At 46.0% G+C, this 21,771-nt stretch overlaps 1 protein-coding gene across 1 annotated transcript in view; it reads right to left on the bottom strand.

Annotated features, from left to right (window-relative positions):
• LOC120920159 (cathepsin S-like) overlaps nt 1-14,188 on the bottom strand; it is a 72,970-nt gene extending 58,782 nt beyond the window's left edge. The window contains exon 1 of the mRNA XM_040332079.1: nt 13,877-14,188. The gene's annotated coding sequence lies outside the window, so the exon portion shown is untranslated. The remainder of the gene's footprint in view (nt 1-13,876) is intronic.
• Nucleotides 14,189-21,771: the final 7,583 nt, after the last annotated feature.

Raw genomic sequence — 21,771 nt, 5'->3', positions numbered from 1 at the left:
GACGCTGACAATAGCAATCTGTGTCTATCGAATCTGTGGTCGAATGTGCCTAACCTTAACTCTATTAGTCCAAGATTATTCTACATAGAGAGGAAAGATTCAACATTATAGAGACAGTGTTGGGGTAGACCATTCGACATGAATGACGAAGATTCGACAAAGCAGCGAAAAACATACAATCGTTGAATCTGTCATTGAAGGCTTATGGCAGGCAAGTCCAAAGTCCGGCCCGTGGGCCAATTGCGGCCCGCGTTCTGGTTTAATGTGGCCCCCTGGTAATTTGGATATACATATCTTTTGTGGCCCCCAGGGCTCTCGTCCCGCCACCCTGCCTGTCCCCTCCGAGGCTGCAGATGGGCATCAATCAGGCTGCATTCATGGCAATGGTGAGGCTGCATTCATGGCAATGGTGAGGCTGCATTGATGGACACTGACCCTTATTTTGCTTCACAGTTATTTAAAATGTAATTTTTTTTCCTGAAAAAACTGGTGCGTGTTATACCGCGATAAATACGGTATATCCAAATAACACACCCAAGCTTATCTCTTCACCACACAAAGCCACAAAGGCAAGAGAATTCTTGTTGGGCAATGTATTAATTGCTCGGAGGAACACACTTAGGCCCAGATTCACAAAGGACTTACAACATCGCAGCGCCATGTACGCCGTCGTAAGTCCTAATCTGGGCCGTCGTATCTATGCGACTGATTCTTAGAATCAGTTACGCATAGATATCCATTAGATCCGACAGGCGTAAGTCTCTTACGCCGTCGGATAAATACGTGAAGAAAAGCCTATGATGGCACCAATATCACACGTTTCCCTTCACCAGAAGTACAAGCCTGTTTACCAGAACACAGGCTAAATAGGCCTGGAAGTCAAACAAACTCTGGACTGTAATAGGTGGTTAGGAAGATGGACACGGGAAATCCGAACAGATCCAAATCAATCTCCTCAATTTTGACGGCTGGTGGGTGGATGAAAGTAATCCGAACAAGTGGAAACGATCACCTCACTCACAGCAGGCATCTCGTACAGTACCGAGGGAAGAAATACTCGCATAGCATATATGCACAGGGCCGGATTCAGATACATTGGCGCATATTTACGCCGGCGTAGCGCATCTTATTTCCGCTATGCCGGACCAGCGCGGAGAGGCATGTACTGTATTCATAAAGAAATTACTCACCAAGATGAGCCAGCGGAACGTATTTTCGACGGCGTAAGGCAGCGTAAGTGTGCGTCACCCCATGCAAATGATGGTCCGACCGTGACGCAGAGAGATACGTCGGGCGTATCTCTAACGGCGCATGCGCTGTGACGACGTGGGATGGTTTGGCCCCCTCTGCGCATGCACACAACTGTGCCAGGCGTAACCCCTAAGATACGCCGGCCCACTGCCTACGCCCAGTGCATAAATACGCCCAGACATGCGCTTGTCAAGTGCAAAAGTACCCAAGCATTTTTTCTTACTGCTAGGACTTTTGTTTTTTGTTTGTGGCATGTCTGCACCAGGTGAGAAGAAAAAGAGGAAGCTGAATTTCTCCCCTGCTGAGAAGGCCGTCATAATAGAGGGCCTAAATAAATATGGGGCTTGCCTCTATGGGGCACAGGCTGCCAACACCAGCAAGGTGGAGCGGGATCGCATTGTCCTGGAAATCACAACCCAGGTCAATGCCCTTGGTGTTATGGGTTGGAGCACCAGGGATATCTCCAAAAAATTCAATGACTTACGGCGGCTTATGAAGGAGAAGCTGGTCAAGATGCGTCGACATGCCAGTGGCACAGACGGAGGACCAGCCACCAGCCTGACCCTCGATGCCGACAAGATCATAATTTCCAGGTGCCTGGATAGGGAGCTTGTGGAGGGCCTAGAGGGATACGATTCTGTCGATCAGCCCTTGAGGACAGGTAAGTGTGTTTTATCTTCTCTCTGGTGTGTAGCATGTGTGGGGGGGCAAGGGAACATGTGACAAGTGTGGGGGTCCTCCAACATGTGAATGTTTTGTGTCATCCACAGATGTGCAGGAGGTTGCCGGGCCGTCGTCGGCTGCTGGGCGACCGACCCTATCCCTGGAGGAGAGTGACCCCACCTCACCTGGTGAGGAAGTGGAAGAGGAGCAGGTCACTCTGGAGGATGGCTTTTATATAGTGGAGGAGACCCCCAGACCTGTTACCTCCCCAACCTCCTCCCCCATCAGGGATAGCCCCCTCAAGGGCCACATCCCCCCATCAGGGATAGCCCCCTCAAGGGCCACATCCCCCCATCAGGGATAGCCCCCTCAAGGGCCACATCCCCCCATCAGGGATAGCCCCCTCAAGGGCCACATCCCCCCAATCAGGGATAGCCCCTCGAGGGCCACCCCATCCAGCATGCCCCAAGCCTCCTCTGCCCCAAGGAAGGTGACCCGTAAAACCAGGGGTGTCCTTGAGGAGTTTGAGGCCAATTTGGCGAGGAACCAGGCCCGCCAAACGCACCACATGTCTGCTATAGTGGGGGACCTGCACAAGGTGGCAGAGAGTCTGGCCTCCTCGACTCAGACCCAGGCGGCCTGTGTGCTTTCAGTGCAGCAGGCCCTCACCCAGCAGGCGGGTCATAATGTAGAGTCCCTTTCTAGCCTGCAGGACGTTAGTGCCAATTGTGCTGGCATTATGACTTTTATGGGAGGGGGGGGGGGGGATCTACAGGCCAGCACATCTGGGCTAGTGACAGAGGTGAGGAGCCTGGCAGAGGCAGTCCAGGCCAATACGGCTGCCATGCAGGTGGAGGGGAGGAGCCTGGCAGCTGGCATACGAGAGGAGGAGAGGCAGGCACTGCGCCACCAGCGCAATAATACCGCCAGCTGCAAATGGTGACGAACACCTACCTCTGCCGCATCGCCCTGGCAATGGAGGGCAGCCAGGGAGAGACTGGGGGATGATCCTCAACCAGATAAACCCCCCCCCCCACCTGAGGCTCCCCCCAGGCGACTGCGGACCAGGAGCCTGGGCACTAGGCGCAGCCCACGTCAGGGAAGATGATTTTTTATTGTTTTTCTTATTGTCTCAAATGTTTATTATTTTTATTTTTTTTAAGTATACTCAGGTGATGAGTTTTGTTATTATTTGCACCCTGGTAAGGAGTTTTATTTAATTTATAATCCCTGCACCATCGGTTGTTGGGGAGATTTTATCCCCACGGCCGTTTGAATGGTGTAGGAATATACAGCAACATAATTGGAGCCTTGACGTGGCGTTGTTGCTCCCAACTCCTAAATGGTGGACTTGGGCTAATCCAATTTAATGGGGATGTGGGGTGTATGTGCTAGGGACCACAGTGGTGTGCATGCGTGCATTCTCCTTGTGCCATGATGAATGTATGTGTTTAACGTGAAAAGAAGCCTACCACAAGGCATCTCCTGACTGCTCTTTCCTCAGCAGACGGGGGACCCACGGGCAGGGGGGGGACTGGGTGGTTGGGGGGGTCAGGTCATCACGTAGGTCAATCTCCAGGCCCTTTCTCATGGCGTAGTTGTGTAGAATGCAACATGCACCGATGATCTGGCACACAAAGTTTGGGGAATACATCAGGGTACCCCCAGACTTATCCAGGCATCGGAAACGGGACTTCAGGAGGCCAAATGTGCGTTCCACCACTCCACGGGTACGTGTGTGTGCAGCATTGTATCTTCTCTCTCCTGGGGTTTGGGGATTCCGGAATGGAGTCATGAGATGGGTCCAAGTGCATATGCCGCGTCACCTGGAAGGGAAAAGACAGGAGGATGTTAGTCATGCATGTGCCCCTCGTGATGTCTGCATCATGGGGGGGGGGGGGGGGGACAGACATGCCTGATACCCATGTCACTCACCAACCAGCCAGCTGTCCCCATACACATTCTGTTCAAATTCTGTGGGGATGGTGCTTTGACGGTATATGAAGCGGTCATGGCTGGCCCCTGGTTGTTTGGCACGGACGTGCCATATGAGGCATTGGGCATCGGCTATCACCTGTAAGTTGATGGAATGCCAATGCTTCCGATTGCAGTATATGTGCTCCATGTCACGGGGGGGCCATAGTGCCACATGTGTGCAATCAATGGCCCCCACGGTGCGTGGGAATCCTGCAATTCTGAAGAAATCCGCGATTGCCTTCTGCCGCAGATGCTCCTGGGTGGGTTTGATGAAGTGGTGGGACATGCGTCTGAGGATTGCGGGGACAACCTGGTGCACACATCTGCTCATGGTGGATTGTGACAAACCAGCCACTACTCCACTTGTAGTTTGAAAATATCCACTTGCGAGAAAATGCAGTGTTGCTAGGACCTTGACCAGTGGCCAAGAACTACTCTATCACTCTTATGCAGACGATACGCAATTGTATTTTCGCATCTGCAACAAAAAGGATCATCATCTCAGTTTAGAGAAATGTCTCTCTTCGATAGAAAACTGGATGACTAAGAGTTATCTTAAACTCAACAGTTCAAAAACAGAACTCCTTATGTTTCACGCCAGCCGAAAGAGTCAACTGGCAACAACCTGGACACCGCCGCCCATTCTGGGCCAAAGCATCACCCCTAGCTCCAAAGTCAAAAGTCTAGGAGTCATTTTTGACACCTTCATGACAATGGACGCACAAATAGGGTCAGTAGTCAGCGGATCGCACCATTTGTTGCGCCTACTACGCAGACTTATTCCATTTATCCCCAAAGAAGACGTAGCAGTCGTGGTGGGAACAATCGTGAATTCCAGACTGGACTATGCAAATGCCCTTTACCTCGGGCTCCCAAAGTACCAAATCGCTCGTCTGCAAGTCGTACAGAATACGGCCGCCAGACTGGTGACTGGGAAAAGGACATGGGAATCAATCTCACCTTCGCTGAGAACCCTTCACTGGCTGCCAGTAAAAGACAGAATTGTATTTAAAGCACTCTGCCTGACACATAAGTGCATCCATGGGAAGGCGCCGCAATATCTTTGCGACAAGATAGAACCTCACAATTCTAATCGCGTTCTGCGATCCACTGACCAAAATCTGGTCAAGGTGCCAAAAACCAAATACAAGTCCAAAGGAGAAAGAAGGTTTGCTTTTCAAGGTCCGAGACTATGGAACGCTTTACCAACCAGCGTTCGGTTGGAGGAAAACCACCCGACGTTCAGAAGACAGATTAAAACTCTGCTCTTTTGATGTCATGAGACACGAAACATCAAGCGCCCAGAGGCGATTCAGTTCGCATGTGCCGCGCTATATAAGTTTTTCATTCATTCATTCATTCATTCATTCAGTGGCTGCACTGCATGTACGCGGTGCGTCTTGCTGGTGATGTCATCCTGCAGGGTTGTGGCTAAATCCAGGATGGCTTCAGGGCTGAATCTGAAGATGCGATACACCTCTGATTCACCCATGCCAAAGACATCAATGCGCGTTCGGAATATCCTCTCTCGTGCCCTCCTACGTGCCCGTAGACGCAGTAGTGCTATGACCACGGCTGCCCCTGGCATGTTGGCATACAGATGTGTTGTCCTGCAAGTGTTGGTGCTCAGCTCGTCTGAAATGGTGCTGCTGAAGCTGCTCTCCAGCTGACTTGAGCAAGTCTGGTGCAAAGTTACCCCTGCTTTACGAAGGGTAACTTTGCGCCGGACTTTCCACTTACGAGCACAGCGCGTAGCCTGCGCCGGCCAAACGTACGTTTCTGAATCGGCATATCTCCTCTCATTTGCATATTTAAATACGATGGAAAAAACAATGGAAGCGGGGAGATGCGCCCAGCGTAAATATGCGCCTACGATACGCCGGAGTAAAAAAGTTGCGTCGGTCGGAGGAAGCCTATTTTAAGGCGTATCTGCTTTCTGGGTACGGCGCATAGAAACGACGGCGCAAATTTACATTTACACCGCGCATCTCAAGATACGCCGGCGTAAGTGCTATCTGAATCCGGCCCACAGAGTTTAATGTAAAAAAAATCAGATATACCGTATTTTCCGTCGTATAAGACGACCCCCTAATTTTCCAGAAACATTTTTGAGTTTGGGATATACTCACTGTATAAGACTACCCCCTTCCTTCTAGTCTTTCTGGAAGCTGAGGGGGAGCCAGAACCGCTGACAGAAACAGGCTTTTTCAAATCTCACTGTGCCATTACATGCCCCACTGTGCCATTACATGCCCCACTGTGCCATTACATGCCCCACTGTGCCATTACATGCCCCCACATTGCCACTGTGCCATTACATGCCTGAACTTGTTGCCCCCCCAGTGCAATAACACTCACTTTTTTTTCCCCCCAGCGGTGACGGTATCCATACGGCGAGCGCGAGCGTTAATGATTTCAAAGCCGCGCCTTCACTTCAGAGTGTTCTGTGATAGGCGGCACACAAATCTTCCCAGCAGCGCCTCTGTTCTGTTTCCGCCTATCACGGACGTCTTCTCATCTCGTCCGAGGATGAGAAGGCATCTGTGATAGGAGGAACACAGAACAGAGGCACTGCTGGGAAGATTTTTGTTCCTCCTATCACAGAACACTCTGAAGAGAAGGCACGGCTTTGAAATCATTCACGCTCGCGCTCGCCGTATGGAGACTGTCACCGCTGGGGGAAAAAAGTGAGTACTGAGACCGTACCCGGCGTATAAGACGACCCCCGACTTTGGATGCATTTTTTTGCATCCAGAAAGTCGTCTTATACGCCGGAAAATACGGTACTTACAAAAGCATCTGAATAAAATCACGTATAAAAACAAACAGCCGGCCGGCAAGCAGACACCCGTCCTATGGGCGAAGACGTCAGCGCATCAACTTCCCGACGATCGTTTCGTCTCACAAAGACGTCGTCACAGGGGGATCAGGTGACGCACTGACGCATCGCATATAAAGGAAACGACGGGAACTACGCCTCGATGTGACTTCGAGGCGACGGAACCACAACAATACGATCAAACAGAATCTCCAAATGGAAATAACCATAATGGAGAGCTGTGAGATATAAAATGAATAAAAAATTACTGGAATGAATGAGGACTAGGAAGCATTGATATCTTGCAAGCACAGCATAGATCATTTTATTCTTGCATTGAAAAGCAGACCAAGTACATGATATAAAAAAATACCCAGCATTTCAACTCCCACAATGGTTGTCATGATTGCTTGCCATTCTGATGCACCCTTGGTCACCGTAGCATGTGCCTTAGTGGCAAAGAATGCTTACAAATAATATTAGAGATGTAGAAATTTGGCGCCCATTTTTTATACATTATTCTAGGAGAGTACAGCTTTTAAATTTGAGCTCAAGCTGCCCTGCGTTACCATCTGCATCTGGTCCTTACCTTCGGACATCATGTGACCGATAGGGTGAACTGCCATTCAGAGACACCCCCCAAAACAACAGGATGATTTTGTTACTTTTTTTGCCAGTTTTTGGGGCAGGGGTGTGGATCAATTGATAACAAAATAAATTAATATAAACAAATGGTATTAAATGTGAAAATGATTAAGTGTCTATAAAGAACAGTTCCATAGAAGAATCTGTGCTTACTTCTCCACAACATGTGTGTCAGAAAACTAACACTGCACATCACCCTGAACACACCATCCCCACCGTGAAACATGGTGGTGGCAACATCATGTTGTGGGGATGCTTTTCTTCAGCAGGGACAGGAAAGCTGGTCAGAGTTGATGGGAAGATGGATGGAGCCAAATACAGAGCAATCTTAGAAGAAAACCTGTTAAGCCCTGTACACACGATCGGATATCTGATGGAATCTAATCCGATGGATTTTTTCGTCGGATATCCGATGAAGCTGACTTTCATCAGTCTTGGCTACACACCATCAGTCAAAAATCCGACCGTGTCCAACGCAGTGACGTAAAACACTATGACGTGAAAAAAAAAAAAGTTCAATGCTTCCGAGCATGCGTCGACTTGATTCTGATCATGCATGGATTTTTGACCGATGGACTTCCACACAGACGATCGTTTTTTTCTATCCATAGGAACATTTTAAAACATGTTCTATTATTTTTCACTGATGGAAAAAAAAAAAAAAAAAAAAAACTATGGGGCCCACACACGATCGGTTTGTCTGATGAAAAACGGTCCATCGGTCTGTTTTCATCGGACAAACCGATCGTGTGTACAGGGCTTTAGAGTCTGCAAAAGATATGAGACTGGGGTGGAGGTTCACCTTCCAGCAGGACAACGACCCTAAACATACAGCAAGAGCTACAATGGAATGGTTTAGCTCGAAGTATATCCATGTGTTAGAATAGCCCAGTCACAGTCCAGACCTAAATCACATTGAGAATCTTTGGCAAGACTTGAAAATTGCTGTTCAAAGACGCTCTCCATCCAATCTGACAGAGCTTAAGCGATTTTGCAAAGAAGAAGAATGGGCAAAAATGTCCCTCTCTAAATGTGCAAAGCTGGTAGAGACATCTCCAAAAAGATTCGCAGCTGTAATTGCAGAGAAAGGTGGTTCTTCAAAGTATTGACTCAGGGGGGCTAAATAAGAATGCATGCCACACTTTTCACATATTTATTTGTAAAAAAAAAAAAAAAATCAAAACCATTTATAATTTTCCTTCCACTTGACAATTGTGCCACTTTGTGTTGGTCTATCACATAAAATCCTAATTAAATACATTTACGTTTTTGGATGTAACATGAGAAAATTTGGAAAATTTCAAGGGGTATGAATACTTTTTCCAAGGCATTGTAGCCTTTCCTTTTTTTACTTGGATTTACACGCAAGCTGAGGTTAAAATCCTGTTGTAAAATTATTGTTATTATTATACAGGATTTATATAGCGCCAACTGTTTGAGCAGCATTTTACAACATGAGGGCGGACAGTACAGTTACAATACAATTCAATACAGGAGGAATCAGAGGGCCTTGCTCGTTAGAGCTTACAATCGTATGTCGCGTACAGACGATCGGAAATTCCGACAACCAAACCGTGGATTTTTTTCCGACGGATGTTGGCTCAAACTTGTCTTGCATACACATGGGTTCACAAATGCTGTCGGAAATTCCGAAAGCCAAGAACGCGGTAACGTACAAGACGTACGACGGCACTATTAAAGGGAAGTTGAATACCAGTCATGTTAGTGGGAATTTGGTGAGAGACGATTCACGCTTTTCAGCCTCGTGCTTTTCAGTCCATAACAGTGCGACGAATGTGCTATCTCTGTTACGAACGCTAGTTTTACCAGACCGTCTCGTACTTGATTCAGAGTATGCGTGAAATTTTGTGCGTCGGAATTGTCCACACACAATTGGAATTTACGAGAACGGATTTTGTTGTCTAAAAATTTGAGAACCAGCTCTCAAAATGTTGTTGTCGGAAACTCCGACAGCAAATGTCCGTTGGAGCCTACACACGGTCGGAATTTCCGACAAAAAGCTCTCATCAAACATTTGCTGTCGGAAATTCCGACCGTGTGTACGCAGCATAAAAGGGAGTTTCAAGAGATACAAAAAGGTAATAACTGTGGGGGATGAGCTGATGGAGAAAATAATAGTACAGTTGTCATGCCGCGTACACACGACACGCCATTTTTTAAACTGGCAATAAAAAACGGTGTGTAAGCTCCAGAGCATTTTTCTCAAAGAGAAAAATGCCTGAACTTTTTTTTTAGAACCTGCTCTGATTTTTCTTGTTGTTTTTCACGTCGTGAAAAACGGTCGTGTGTACGCTTTAACAAGGGGGGAAAAAAACGTGCATTCTCAGAAGCAAGTTATGAGACGAGGAAATTAGCAAAAGCAGCCCAGAGGGTGGCGCCATTCGAATGGAACTTCCCCTTTATAGTGTCGTCGTATGTGTTGCTTTGCGCGAGCATTTTTTTTCCACGAACGTGTGTATGCAAGGCAGGCTTGACAAGAATCACGTCAAATCACATCGAGATTTTTTTTTTTTTATGACATGAATAACGGTCGTGTGTACGCAGCATTAGGTGGGGGCAGGATAGGCCTCTGAGAAAAGAAGGGTTTCCGGGATCATCTGAAAGTGGACAGAGTAGGAGATATATAGGAAAAGCATAGACAGTTATGTGAACAGGGCTGATCCTAGGCAGGGTGCACGGGGTGCATTGCACCCAGGCGCCTGCAGAGGTGGGGGCGCCGAACATCTAACAGACTCTCTAACAGAAGCCCTCTTTGTGTCCATCACAGAGGCCCCACTTCAGATCCCAATAAAGTACTCTGCTTCTCTTCCTGTATTTTGTTTATTGTTAACAGATCATGTAAGGATCCCAGGTTAATGTGGTTGAGTCATTGCCATAGAAACATTTGTAAAGGGGAGGAGTTGGTAAAATGACGACGCCCATGTGGGGGCGCCAGAAATATTTCTGCACCCAGTCGCCTGTGACCCTAGGATCGGCCCTGGATGTGAAGGAGTCCAGGCGTAGTTGTCACACTGGGACAGTTGCGTTGTTGCATTGGTAATTGAACTGTAGACTTGTTTTCTGTCACAACTCTTCACAGGCCTGCAGCTTATTGCTATTATCTGTGACATATAATGTAGACAAGATAGACACAAATTATCAATCTTGTATTATGTTACACACTTTTAAAGCTTAACTCCACTTTTGTTGAGAAAAAAAACATTCCCCCCTGGGTGATCTCCGTACATTGTAAAGATTAAAACAATCTTTGTTGCAGATTCCTACCTGTTGTTATTCTGAAGTAATACATGTGTGTTTGTCTGTGCCTCTGGGCAAAGTGAGTCTAATGGGAGTGGTTTCGTAATTACCTGTCAGCTGTGGCAGCTGAAGTAAAACAATTCTCAGTGCAACCTGTTCTTTAAGAAATGTATGCAATACGTATATATATATATATATATATATATATATATATATATATATATATATATATATATATATATATATAATTATTGCCACTCACACTAAAAATGTGTTTCTCAAATGTTATCTCACCAAAAAGGGCTGTGCAATGTTTGCCAACCACTCATTTCTCCACAATGTTTCTCTTATACAAATATCTCTATTGAACTATAGCTGTCTGCTGCAGCAGCGTGGGCTTTTTCACCCCCCCTTTCTCTCTTCACACACAGACTCTCAGAACTGCTTGTTTGTAAACTCCCTATTCGAAGTTGTCTGTAAACTCGCTATTGGAAGAGACTAAGCCAACAATCAGGCAGCAGCAAAGGACTGTGGGGGAGGAGATAAAAAGACAGAGAAACTAGGCTGGAGCCTCTTTGTACCTGCACCCCATCAGGAGAGCATCTCCTGCACTCTATATGTGTGTGGAATCACGGCCTACCAAGGGGCACCCAGCCTGCAACTCCAGCCCAGAGGAACAGACTGTCCATGCAGCTCCAGTCCAGAGGAACAGACTGTCCATGCTAAAGAAGAAAACCCTGCAACCGCTCAAGGACTGAATGTCACTGCGAAAAAAAAAAAAAGAGAATATGGGATTCCCACCTAATTGTAAATGCTGCAGTACTCACCGATATTTTCGGGGGTGCAATCTGGTATAAAGAAGAAAGAGGGAAAAAAAAAAAAGAAGAAGAAAGAGGGGAAAAAAAAAAAGAAGAAGAAAGAGGGAAAAAAAAAAAAAAAAGAAGAAAGAGGGAAGAAAGAGGGAAAAAAGAAGAAAGAGGGGGAAAAAAAAGAAGGAAGAGGAAGGAAGGAAGGAAAGAAGGAAAGAAGGAAAGAAGGAAAGAAGGAAAGAAGGAAAGAAGGAAAAAAGGAAAGAAGGAAAGAAGGAAAGAAGGAAAGAAGGAAAGAAGGAGAAAAGGAAAGAAGGAGAAAAGGAAAAGGAAAGAAGACTGCTGCACAAGAGTTAACTACAAATTTATTGAAGCTATATCAAAAACATATATAGGACATAAAAACGGGTCCCCTATAAATAGGTGGACCTACCCAGATCATTCCCCATTAAAAGAACCCCCAATAACGGCATGTACTGGTAACTAAACAAACTCGATTCCCCCGCAGGAGGACCGAGGTATATGAATAGCACACCCACCCTCCATAAAACACAGACACCCCCCCTAGATGAAGAGCCCAATTGCTAGCTAAATGTACCCCTGATGGTTCCCACACAGGACAGTGATTCCCTGTAATAACAGGTGATAAATGTCCACTGTCTATGTTTGGAAACGCAGCACTGAAAAGACACCTGGAAATAAATATACAAACCACGTGAATGTGGTAAAAAGATATGGTACACCACTCCACTCGGATGGATAACTTAGAACAAGCAAGATTGTCAATGAAAATACCAGAGGGACAAGGAACCTGATGGTGATTTCTATGGAAGGACTTTTAATCTACCCATGTCAGACAGGCGTAACCTCCATATGGGTCTGATCTCATTGGCCTAGATTCAGGTAGATTTGCGCCCTCTTACGGAGGCGCAGGGTACCGTTTTTACGCTACGCCTCCATAAATCACGTGCGCTACGCTTCATTCACAAAGCAGTAGCTCCGTAATTTGCGGGGGCGCTCCGTAAAAATGGCCGGCGTAAGCGCGCGCAATTTAAATGATCCCGTAGGGGGCGTGGATCATTTAAATTAGGCGTGTTCCCGCGCCGAACGTAGTGCGCATGCTCCGTCGGGAAACTTTCCCGACGTGCATTGCGGTAAATGACGTCGCAAGGACGTCATTTGCTTCAACGTGAATGTAAATGGCGTCCAGCGCCATTCACTTACGCAAACGACGTAATTTTTAAAAACGACGGGTATACTTAGCATTGGCTGCCCCTGCTAATACCAGGAGCAGCCTTATGCAGAATCCGCCGAACGCAAATGACCTAAAATGCGTACGCTAGGCGCGCGTACGGTTGTGAATCGGCGTGAGTATGCAATTTGCATACTCTACGCTGACCACTACGGAAACGGCACCTAGCGGCCATCGTAAGAATGCAGCCTATGATACGACGGCATAAGAGCCTTATGCCAGTCATATCTTAGGCTGCAGTCGGCGTATCGAGCTTTCTGAATACAGAAAAGACGATACGCCGGCGCAACTAAGCAATTGCGCTGCGTAACTATGGATACGTAGACGCAATTGCTTGCTGAATCTACCCCATTGATTCTTAGGCCCCATACACACGAGAGGATTTATCCGCAGATACGGTCCAGCGGACCGTATCCGCGGATAAATCCTCTCAAAGATTTCAGAGGATTTCTATGCGATGGCGTGTACACACCATCGCATTGAAATCCGCGCTGAAATCATCTGCCGATGACGTGTCGCGCCGTCGCCGCTATTATGACGCGGCGACGGGCGCGACGCTGTCATATAAGGAATTCCACGCATGCGTCAAGTCATTACGACGCGTGCGGGGAATCCCTTTAGACGGATGGATCCGGTAAGTCTGTACAGACGAGCGGATCCATCCGTTGGAATGGATTCCAGCAGATGGATTTGTTGAGCATGTCAGCAAATATCCATCTGCTGGAAATCCATCCCAGGGGAGATTTATCTGCGGATAAATATCCCACGGAGTGTACACACCATAGAATCTATCCGCTGAAACCCGTTTGCACGGATTTATCTGCGGATAGATTCTATGGTGTGTATGGGGCCTTAGAATTATTTGGGAGACATAGAGGAGATGGCAAAGCACTGTAGATATTCACAATATTATTCACCAGAAATGCGATTAGTAAAGTCGCAATTATGTGGCCACAGTTTAGCGGATTCCCATATCATACGGGTATAGTCCATTCAATCAAAGTAATTGTGATGTAGAAAACTCCATAGAGCTATTCACTATATTACTAGCAGCTGTTACTCATAGAAGATCTGAATCAATCCATAAGATTTATATCCACAGTGTTGGGTAGGCAGCTTGTAAACAGGAAAGTAGCGCGATGGTTATGAGGAACAGTGATTGCAGTAGTATTCCAAAGCAATGTAACACACAGGTCTACTCACTGTTGGCTGTCACAAATAGCTCAGAATCGCAGCTATTCCATCCAATATGTTGTCACAAGTTGCTCAAAGGGATTGCAGCCAATCGATCCATCTGTGTATATCCACAACACTGAGTGCACTGCTCATTACTAGAGTAGATGTAGTAAATGTCTGGTGAAATAATAATTAGTGCTGATATCCGGTGAAAAACAATGGTTGATGCCAATGGCTGGTGTAACAATGGCTGGTGCCAATGTCCAAACAGGATATATAGTAAAAAAATAATCACCATTCTCCAATCCAAACAGTTTTAGGCAACTCCATGCAGAGGGTGATGATTGTCTTCAGTGTAGACAGTTCATGTCTCCATACGATGTCCTCCAGTAAGCTGCATAACGGCTCAAAGTGTAGATATCTTAGAGCTAAAAGGGGGTAGCAAAGCTCAACATGTATGGGGGGGTGCTGATCCCCAAGAGTTTTCATGTTTTATTCCATGTATCTCAGAACTGGGGAACAGTTTACCAGCACTCCTTTAAAAATGGGGCCACAAACTACCTTTAATTACTCTAATAAAACTCAGGTGCTACCGACCTATTTGCTTATTAACCATTTCATGTGAATTACCTAGTGCTCAAAAACTTTTAAAGAAACAATGGCCCAGATTCAGGTAGAATTTGCCCCTTTCTTACAGAGGCACAGGGCAGCGTTTTTGCCCTGCGCCCCCTGCAAATTTACTGCGCTACCCGCGATTCACGGAGCAGTCCGTAAATTGCGGGTGCTCTGTGTAAACTTGCCCTGCGTAAGGGCGCCTAATGTAAATGATCCCGTAGGGGGCGGGAATCATTTAAATTAGGCGCGCTCCCGCGCCGAGCGTAGAGCGCATGCTCCGTCGGGAAACTTTCCCGACGTGCATTGCGACAAATGACGTCGCAAGGACGTCATTTGCTTCAAAGTGAACGTGAATGGCATCCAGCGCCATTCACGAATCACTTACGCAAACGACGTGAAATTCAAATTTCACAACGCGGGAACGGCGTGTATCCTTTAGCATTGGCTGCCCCTACTATTAGAAGGGGCAGCCTTACGCTAAAGACGCCGTACGTAAACTCCGTAACTTGCGTACGCAGGGCCCGCGCAACATTGTGAATCGGTGTTAGTATGCAATTTGCATACTATACACTGAGCACAATGGGAGCGCCCCCTAGCAGCCATTGCAAGAATGCAGCCTAAGATATGCGTGGCATAAGAGCCTTATGCCACGCAGATTTTAGGCTGCAGTCGGCGTTACGATGTTCCTGAATCAGGAGCATTCGTAACGCCGGAGCAAGTCAGCAATTGCGCTGCGTAACTATGGTTACGCAGGCGCAATTGCTCTCTGAATCCGGGCCAATGTTGTCGTGTGCTGCCCTGCACAAACATAAAACATCTCCCTATTGGAGTACAAAAAAGTCATGCATTCAGACACCCATATCATGCATGCCTTTCAATCATAGGCATGTTATTAGATCAAATATTCAAACTAGGATCCATTGGTGGTCAGATAATTCCCCATATCAGATCTACAATATAGTTGGTCCATACACCATCCAATCTCCATTCGATGGACCCGATGTAGGGAATCAAACATTAGTAAATATTGGATATGGTTCTATATATACCATATTTATTGGCGTATACCGCGCACTTTTTTGCCCTGAAAATCAGGGCAAAATCGTGGGTGCGCGGTATACGCCGATACCCGCTTTCCCGTGCCGAGTTTGAATACTGCGCCGACATATACCGAGCGCAGTACACTCGGGTATAGTCGGGCAGTCTCGGCTCCTTCCGCGCTCACGTCCTGGATGTACAGGACGTCAGCGCGAGAGTTGCCGAGCCTGCCCGACAATACAGGGAGAGGAGGAGAAGCGGCTGTCAGCTGCTTTATTGAGATCTATACGAGGGGATCGGTGCTTGTAACTCCCCCACCGATCATCCCTGACTGCCCAGGTATCGGATCAAGCATCGGAGCATTTGTACAAGTACTCGGGCAAATGCTTGGTATCGGCAACGATACCAGTATCGGTACAACCCTCAAGCCCCATATACACTATCAGTTTTCCTGCTGGTTTTCTCTTCAGGTTTACCAAAACCATGTAGTACAAGGACCTGCCTGATTGCATTCAAATTGAAACGCTTAAGGTTTGACCTCATATTAGATGGTTTTGGTAAACCTGAAGAGAAAACCATCAGGAAAACTGATAGTGTGTATGGGGCTTAAGACTGTAAGCTCGTCCACCTTCTATATTGCTTCCCATAGACTTTTTCTCCTTCTATCTTTTCAAGTGGCCCTGTTTGTGTATTTGGGACGACCAAAGTGAGGCTACCGTCAGCATGAGGTCAACGATGTGATGAGGGCACGCTCACACTGTAAGTTGGAATTACAGAAGGAAGTTTAGAGGGTCCCAGGCTCTCTCTCTTCATTGGTGGTGCAATTGACTTATAGCTAATGACTGAAAGTGCCAAGGTTCCACAATAGCCTTCATAAAGACAGAATTGTATATGCAGATAAAGCACCTCTTGATTTGCTTGATGACATACACATGATATAGAGCAGCTTTGCACTAACAATGAATTTGTCATCCCGGATGAGCCCCCACCCAAAACAAAAAAATAAAAATTTTCAGGACAATAATTTAGGGTATATCCCCTTCTTCATTATTATTTTTATTTATTTTATGACAATTGCTTTTACAAATTTTTCTAATTATTTCATGTAACTTTATTGCTATCACAAGGGGACTAACAATCTCCCTATATGAGAGCATAGGCAGGAGACATGTCTTCTTTCTGAAGACATAAAGGGCTTCTTAGCCCCCAATGTCTCCCCTGCCCTCTAATGGAGCTAATCAAGCACAGATCATGCTTAACTAGCTGCATTTTTTAACTACAGTAGCTGAGCAATGATAGCTGTGTAATGGGAAGTCACAAAATATATGTCGCTTTTGGGTTCATTCTTTGCAGGGGGATTGAGGAATGGAAGTTACCACCATTTACTATGGTCCTGGGCACCCTGGAGGAATGAGAAAGCCTGAAAACCACCACAGGTGGCATCAGGTATAGGCGGTCCTTCTCAATGCAGTAAAAATGATTGAGTGGTCACCCAGATCCCTTTTGCTAAACACCCAATTGCCTTCTGAAAAAAACAACATAGACTAAACCCGTGGGCGAGTGAAACACGTTAGCGGGTGTGGCTCCCAGCGGAGACAAGCTGAAGCAGTTATCTTTTATGTTGTAACCAGGCTGACAATGTTATAACCAGGCTGATAATCGATATCTGTATATTTATACTTTTTTTTCCACCTTGACGCCATTCTGCTGTCTTAGCTTCCAGATGCTGCATGCAGGAAGCCCATTGAAGTCTATTAGGATGCAACGGCTGCAAGGACACATCCACTGGTCTGAATGTGACAGGGGTGAGGGTGCGGGCCCCAGATATACACTGCCTGGTGGAAAAGTATATTACAGCTTTTACATTTCCCCCATGCATCTGATTATGCCCTCTAGTGGTGAAAGGATATATTGTAGTTACTGCAGTTTATTAGTTCATATGTCTGATTCCGCCCTCTGGAGGAAAAAATTATATTGCAGCTGCTGCATTTCATCACCTGTCTGAGAGTGACAGCTGTTGAAAATGTTTTATACAAATACTTCAATTCACCATCAGTATGACGGCACCATCTGGTGGTAAAAAGGTATATTGCAGCTACTGCAGTTTACCATATGTCTGATGGCGCCCTCTAGTGGTGAAAAAGTATACTGCAGCTACTGCAGTTTATTACAGTTCTCCATCTGTCTGCTGGTGCCCTCCGGTGGTGTAAATAACCACCAGGTGTCACTCACTCACTCTTCCACCTTTCACTGCTTCTAATACTTTTCCAAATTCTCTCATAGACAAAAACATTCCCTCTTCCCACTACCAGGTGGAGGCTCACCAGAGACATTGACCTCAATGAGTCCTACGCAACAAAATCCTCCCCGGTCTTCACACGTCTCTAATCCGCCAGCCAACCTGCAGTTTACCATAAGTATGGTGGCTCCCTCTGGTGGTGGAAAAGTATATTGCAGTTACCGTAGTTTATTAAAGTTCACCATCCATCTAATTTCACCCTCTCATGGTGGAAAAGTATATTGCAGCTACTGCATGTCATCGTCCATCTGATTGCGTCCTCTGGTGGTAAAAGAGTATATTACAGATACTGCATTTTACAATAAATCTGATGGTACCCTCTAGTGGTAAAAAGTAATATGTAATTACTGTTGTTTATTATCTTTCATCTGTCTCATCATGCCCTCTGGTGGTAAAAAAAAAAAAAAGTATATTGCAGCTACTGAATTTTACCAAACATCTGATGGTGCCATCTTGTGGTGGTAAAGTATTTTGCAGATACAGCATTACACTATTAGTATGATGGCGCCATCCGGTGGTGGAAAAGTATACTGCAGACACTGCATACGTCTGATGGCCCCTCTTGTGGTGTAAAAGTGTATTGCAGACACTGCAGTTCACCATTAGTATGATGGCGCCCCTTGGCCATGGAAGAGGATATTGCAGTTACTGCATTTCACAATACATCTGATGATGCCCTCTAGTGGTGAAAAGTCATATTGCCATTTTCAAACCATGATCAAACTGCAAGAGGACAGGGCTGTAAAGATTAAGATCAGCCCATAATTTAGCTGCTGTAGGATCTATACATTTTTTTTAGCTCAGACCCCAATAACATGGCGCTTCACGCAGTAGAATGCATCGGCTCTGACCTTGGAGTGTGATGTTGCATGATATACAGAAGTGTTAAAGGAGCCTGACTGTATTCATATTGGAACCTGGGAAACAAACTAGAGGAGAGCCTCTAGTGGAAAGGATGTGTCGGATAACCCTAAGCTGATGTTACCTTGCTGGATTGAGATATTATTGTGTGTATACATCCATATGAAGGTGAGAGTTCTGTGAGCAGAGTGGTGGCACAAGAAAGAAGATATTTATTCACCACTATTGTCCATTTTGGAAGTCATTGAAGAGACCCTTTACATTTAGATTGCCATGTCACTTTTTATATAGGTTTATTTTTGCCTATGCTTAGAGCTTTATATTAATCACAAACACTCTGGTACAGTATTTGTATATTTTATTATTGCATCACGCATTCATATTTTATTCACATTAGAGCTGCATTTATGTAGGTGTGTTGGGATAGCGCAGCATCAGTTTATTAATTTATATACATTGCAATTACTGCCGTTTATTACAGTTCATCATCTGTCACATAGCATTCTCTGGTGGTGGAAAAGTACATTGCAGCTACTGCTCTTTACCATATGTCTAAGAGCACTCTCAGGTGTTGAAAATGTACTATGCAGGTACTGCTGTTCACCATTAATATGATGGCACCATCTACTGGTGAAAAAGTATATTACAGCTACTGCAGTTATCCATCCACCTGATGGTGACCTCTGGTGGTAAAAATGTATATTGCAGCTATGTCATGGTTATGCAATAAAGTCTGGCAGCTTACCTGTCTCATGTGTCCATTAGAGGCCTGACCCTCTTTCTGGCTGTCTTTTATCACCTTCCTCCCTGTGTGGCCCCACCCCAGGAAGTCTATATTAACTGTTGCACTACAGGTCTGCAGTGCTGTTCAACCTTTGTTTGTAGCTTGTTCCTGTCTGCAGTGTGTTACGTTTACCTTCCTGTGTACTGACCTTGGCTCGTCTCTGACTTCTCCTGTTTGCCTGTTTCCCTGACCCTTGGCCTGTTCCTTGTTTACCCTTGTCTGCCAGTTGCCCCGACCTCGGCTTACCCATCACTATCGCTTGTCCTGGTTGCTGCTTCCCCTCTCTCCCTGCGAAGCGTGACCTTGGGGACCCCAGGGGTCGTGACCTGGATCCAGCTGCGGCGAAGGCCATCCTCACCACCAGAGGCTCTGGTGAACACAAAGTTGGGTCTTAGACTCCACGCCCTGGGGAATCTTGGGCTCACGCTTTCTCTCTGATCGCACCAGTCGGCCATAGGGTTCACTACCCTGTGGTGCATCCCTGAACCAAACGGGGTGCACTTGTCACCTGACCACAGGTGACCTGACAAGCTACTTCAGTCTACTACATTTCACTATCCATCTGACTGTGACCTCTGTTAACCCAGCTAATTCAGAAGAAGTTAAAAGTCTGCCAGTGATTTCTGGTGGTCAAAAGATATAAGTAAACAGTTGGTTCCTGCTGAACAAATTTCTTTGAGTCATTCTTTATGAATTATATAAATTCCTTATAAAGTTTATTTTATTATTAGTATTGCTGCTTGTATTTATTTATTACATTTATTTTTATGCTTTATAAGGCCAATACTTTGTGTCTTTCAATTGCAGATTTGGCGTTCTGAGTCTGCACCCAGCAGATTTTTAATGTGCTATACTGCAGTATAATGATGTAATCATTGCACCATTTATTGAATGGTTCACACACATGAACTGCTTGTTCCCACTAGGGTTAGTGTCACCCGGTGCAGTAAAACATGGTGTCACCCCAAGAGGAATTGTGCTAGGAGGGGTATATGGGGGTGAGGGGCACTCTGGGGGGCAGAGTGCCCCTCCTAGCACAATTCCTCTTTCTCCTTCCCTCATCCGCCCTCTCAGCACAAATCCCCTCCCCAAAATTCCCCCTCTTAACAAAAATTCTCACCCCCATATGCCCCCTTCCAGTACAAATACCCCCTCTCAGCACATTACTTCCCCTCCATTTCCCCCTACCAGCACAAGTCCTCACCCTCATATACCCCCTTGCAGCACACATCCCCCTTCTCAGCACAAAATGCCCCCTATATCCCTCTTCCCAGTATAAATCCCCCCAAACCCCTTCTTCTCATACAAATTCTTTTACCTCCCAAATCCCCCCTCTCAGCACAAATCATCCCCCCCATTTCCCCCCTCCCTGCACAGATCCCCCCCAGCACAAATCCCTCCCTTTAGCATAAATCCCTCCCTTTAGCATAAATCCCTCCCAAACCCCTCCTTCTTACACAGATGATCTTATGACCCCCCCAATCTCCCCTCTGATCACAAATCCCCACCCCCATATACCCCTTTCAGTATTAAACCCCTCTTCTAGCACAGATTCTCTTATTCCCCCACCCAGGCCACCCTCAGCACAAATCTTCTTATTTAATTCCTCCCTGGCAATTCCCCCCTACAAGCACAACCCCCACCTCAATACAAAGGCACTCGCCTCCAGATTTTCCCATAAAAAAAAAACCTCTTAATTCCTCTCAGCATAAATCCCCCCTTCCTCTTATTGCACAAATCCTCAGATTCCTGTCCCCAGCACAGACTTACTGGTTATCAGTTACCGGGACCTCAGCGCCGGGAAATCTCCTTCCAAGGCTCCTCCTCCTGTCCTGTCAGAAGACACACCAAAGCAGAGGAGGAACCTGCAGGAAACTTCTCTTAGCACTCTCACACTGCTAACATGCAGCTGGCTGGGACAGATACCAGCTGCTAAAGTGTTGTCAATCAGCAATGCCACTGCTTGTTCCTATACTCAAAATACTATGATTTTTTTTCTAAAGGCCTAGAGGCTGTAGACTTAGCAAAGATCATATGCAAAGGCCATACAAATGAAGGATTTTTGCGAACACAATATTGGTTGAATGAAGTGACCAGAACTCCACCTTACTTACTAGGCTCAGTGAACATTGGCAAATAAATAATCCCCATTAGTTTAGTAAATCAACCCAATGCAAGTATGAACAGACACCTGAAATAATTAAATAAAAAGAGATCAGAGACATTTGTTTTATTTTACTTATTGAACATTTATTGATCACAGTACAAAAATTACTATTACAAAAACAAAAATCATCATCATCAATATCCAATAATGACTAAAAG

The sequence above is a fragment of the Rana temporaria genome, chromosome 13 (genome assembly GCF_905171775.1).
Source record: "Rana temporaria chromosome 13, aRanTem1.1, whole genome shotgun sequence".
NCBI lineage: Eukaryota > Metazoa > Chordata > Amphibia > Anura > Ranidae > Rana > Rana temporaria.
The sequence above is the reverse complement of the archived record's forward strand: the minus strand, read 5'-3'. Positions and strand labels throughout refer to the sequence as shown.